At 45.3% G+C, this 3,744-nt stretch overlaps 1 non-coding gene across 1 annotated transcript; it reads left to right on the forward strand.

Annotated features, from left to right (window-relative positions):
* Nucleotides 1-1,531: 1,531 nt before the first annotated feature.
* LOC117506010 lies at nt 1,532-1,749 on the forward strand. The gene has a single exon (XR_004559331.1). It is a non-coding gene; the product is annotated as a small nucleolar RNA U3 (small nucleolar RNA).
* The last annotated feature ends 1,995 nt before the right edge of the window (nt 1,750-3,744 follow it).

The following is a 3,744-nucleotide window of genomic DNA, read 5'->3' on the forward strand; positions in this document are numbered from 1 at the left end:
GTTCCTTTTAATGGTGTTTAATTTTTGGGAACAGCCAGAAGTCGCAAGGGGCCATGTCAGGAGAGTATGGAGCCTGTGGAACCACAGGAGTTTGGTTTTAACACAAAAAAGTCCAAATTAAGTTCAAGGAATGTGCTGGAGCATTGTCGTGGTGGAGGCGCCAATTTCCTGTGGCTCACAACTCCGGTCTCTTGCGCTGTACAGCATTACGGAGGCAACGGAGGACATCCCTGTAATACTCCTTCTTTATTGTTTGACCCTGTGGTGCGTACTCATGGTGTACCACACCGCAGGAGTAAAAAAAAACAGTCAGCATTACCTTCACATTTCTGTGCACTTGGCGGGCCTTCTTCGGTCGTGGCGACGTGGAATGCTTCCACTGTGACGACTGGAATTTGGTTTCCGGGTCGTACCTGTACACCCAGGACTCATCACCGGTGATAATAGTGTCCATAAAGCTGGGATCAGTGTGAATGGAGTCCAGCATGTCCTATGAGACTTCAACACGGAGGTGCTTTTGGTCCGCCGTCAGCAACCTCGGCACGAACTTCGCAGCCACTCGCTTCATGCCCAAATCTTCTGTAACAATGGAATGTGCCGAAAAAGTACTAATGTCCACTTCCTCCGCAATTTCTCGGATGGTCACTCGATGGTCCCGCATCACCACAGCGTTCACTTTGGAAATGATCTCGTCATTTCGGCATGTCGATGGTCGGCCGGAGCGCGGCTCGCTCTGCACCGTTACACGTCCGTCTTTAAACCGGTTGTTCCACTCCTTAATTTGTGTGGCGCCCATAGCTTCATCCCCGAAAGCCGTCTTTATTTTTCGAATGGTTTCCACTTGGCTGTCGCCAAGTTTATGGCAAAATTTGTTGCAATGGCATTGCTCCAATCATTCCGCCATTTTCCTTGCAATAAAAATCCACCAAGCACACAGCACCACTCCTCACACAAAGGCTGCTCACAGGCGAATGACGCAACCGACAGGCGGGACAAAACTCACGCATGCGCACTAAGGTTCAAGGTTGGCTGATGCAATCACACGTGATTAAAATCCCTAAAGTTTCTGAAAAAAATAAAAAGGTTTTCTCACAGACCTTGTACATACATACATAGATTGCCTTTTATAGTTATAGATCACAACGTGCTCACTGGAGCCACGAAGAGCAACTATCAATCATAATTCAAGTTGTTGCAGTTGAGGATGTCCCAGAAAAAAATGAGCATTTTATGGGGTTCCTTGAGACTCGGAGAGCTCAACATCTCCTTTGGAGACTGTAGGGGGCAGTCTGATGATCACGGTGCAAATATGGAAGGGAAGAGGAAGGAAGTCCAAGTCAGACCTGTAGAAATAAATCAGAGCTGTGTTTGACTGTGTGACATGTATATAAATAATAATATTTCTGTATTGTTGATGGTTCAATTTGTTTCTTAAACTCAGTTAAATATGTCTGGGGGAGGGGGATTCGGTACCATAACAAAGCATGGTTCGTCTGTGGTTCAAGTCCTGCAGCAGGAGCATCATCAGGTTAAGAATATACTTTCAGGGATCATTTCTATAGTCTCTGACTTGAGGAAATCTGTTTCTAAAGTGTTCTGTCTCGCCAACCACGATGAAGAGTCCTGATACTTCTTCCTGAGCATGAAGTGGACAGAAAGAAATGATACATTTCATCTGCTTTCTGTCTTTGATGATTGTTTATTGTCTTCACTCAGGGGTGATGAGAGGAGGAGTATGGTCAGCGTGGTTCTAACACTGTGTACATGGAATTTAGTGTGTGGAAATCAACCAAAATATGTTTCCATTATCAGTCACTGTAGTGTGTTACTAAACACAGTGATGGATACTTAAAAAAAACTGGACAAAAAATGTGTTTTTGAGGTTACACATTTGTTGTTTACATAGCATTTAATGATGTATTCATGTTACAGTAAAGTTGGAAAATCCATTATTTGATAAGTGTGGATTCACTTAGTGAGCTCAGAAAACTAAATTAAATTTAGGACAATTTTTCAAATAGTTCATAATCAACCATTAATAACATCATCTTGTAAACACCATCCATATAATAAAAGGGTGTGTGTGTGTGTTCGCTAAGGGTGTAACGGTACATGTAATTATATTGAACCATTTCAGTACTGGACGTTTGGTTCAGTACAAGGTTGTGCACAGGTTAGTTCGTGTTGCGTGTGTTTACATTCAATGTTCCAAACTTCTCGGTAAATCTCTAAATCTGGCGACTTTCCAAACCTTCTTGACGACTTATTTTCTCTAAGCAACTAGCGACAAATCTAGCTACTTTTTCTGGCGTTACCGGAGACTTTTCTGATGTTTGGCGAATGTAAGTGAAAGTCTCTGCTGTCACCAAGCGGCAGTGGGTCTTCCCCCCTCTTGCAGTGCTGCCTGCAGCAGCCTGAAAGCGCTGAGCGTAGGGATATATAAAATCCCCCTCAGTCACTCACTTGTTCAGTCCACTGACCTCGTTTGCTGCACTGTGATTAAATAGTCCCCAGACTTTGAGAAGCCCTGGCCTTGAGAAATTATTTTATTTTAATAAATGATGGTGTTGTGTGTTGGGGGGGGCGTGGCTGGATGTTTTGGTGTTCTTTTCTTTTCTTTGCTCTCCAGGTGGCATGAGGGCTGATTTGTCTGTGAAGAAGGTGCTGGCTGAAGAGTCTTCACCCTCATCAACATCATGGAAAGCACCTGTGCTTGGTGCTCACGTGCAACCTGGACGACTTGCAGCTGAAGCAGATAATTGGATGGCGTTCTGCATTTAAGTCATGTGTGATTCAAGCAGAACTGCCGGGAACTCGACCTTGTGACGTTCGTTTGTGAGACGCTGAGGACCGCGCCTGGGTTTGACACATCGAGCCCGTGAAGCAGGGAGGGGTGAGGACACATGCTGTCAGCACACACGAAAGGTAATTAAGTGTTTAGGTACTTGTTGATAGTAACTTGGTGTTTTGTTACACAGTATACTGGAATTGTAAAGAGAATTGCGCAGTTTGCTTCTCACTGCTGTGGCGTGAAGGATAAGTGATCCTCCACTTGTTGTGAGAAGCTGCTCATTTGCATAAAGTAAAAAAAAGGACACTGACCTGAGTGTGTTGCTGGCAGCGTGTGTTTATTGGAAGATATAGTTGTATCTGTTGACTTACCTCACCGTCTCTTTGCTTCACAGAGAATCAGTTTGTCGTGTCCACCTGGGGGGTGTTTGGCGGTGGTAGGAAGTCCAGGAGCGCCGGCTTTAATCCTTGCGGGCGCTGGAGAGCGAGCCGCGGATCACTCCACCAGAGGGACGTTGTTTTTTATGTTTTTACACTTTTAAACACAGGTGTATAATAAATAGTTTTTGTTTGGAACCGCTTTCTGGTTATTTTTAGCGCTGGGTCCTGTCTGACGCAGGTTCGCTCCTCAATCCGCGTCGACACATAACAGAAGTTCCCGGCCATTCCATAATGGACCCAGCGGCAGAGGCGGTTCCTTTTGCCGAAAAGATTCAAGAACACTTGGAGAAAATATGGGAGCAATTACAGCACCTCGCAAATCAAATTAAACAAACAGACGCCCGTGTTACGGAGCTTGCAGCTCAAGCCGTTCCGCTTCCTGCAGCGCCAGCTGCGGCATCATCGATACCAAGGCAGATAACTCCGTCACCCAAAGATTCGGTGTTTGAACCGATCATTTGTCATCCGGAGCCTTATGCGGGAGACGTCGAAGCTTGTGCTTCGTTTCTGATG

Source organism: Thalassophryne amazonica, unplaced genomic scaffold (genome assembly GCF_902500255.1).
Source record: "Thalassophryne amazonica unplaced genomic scaffold, fThaAma1.1, whole genome shotgun sequence".
Lineage (NCBI taxonomy): Eukaryota > Metazoa > Chordata > Actinopteri > Batrachoidiformes > Batrachoididae > Thalassophryne > Thalassophryne amazonica.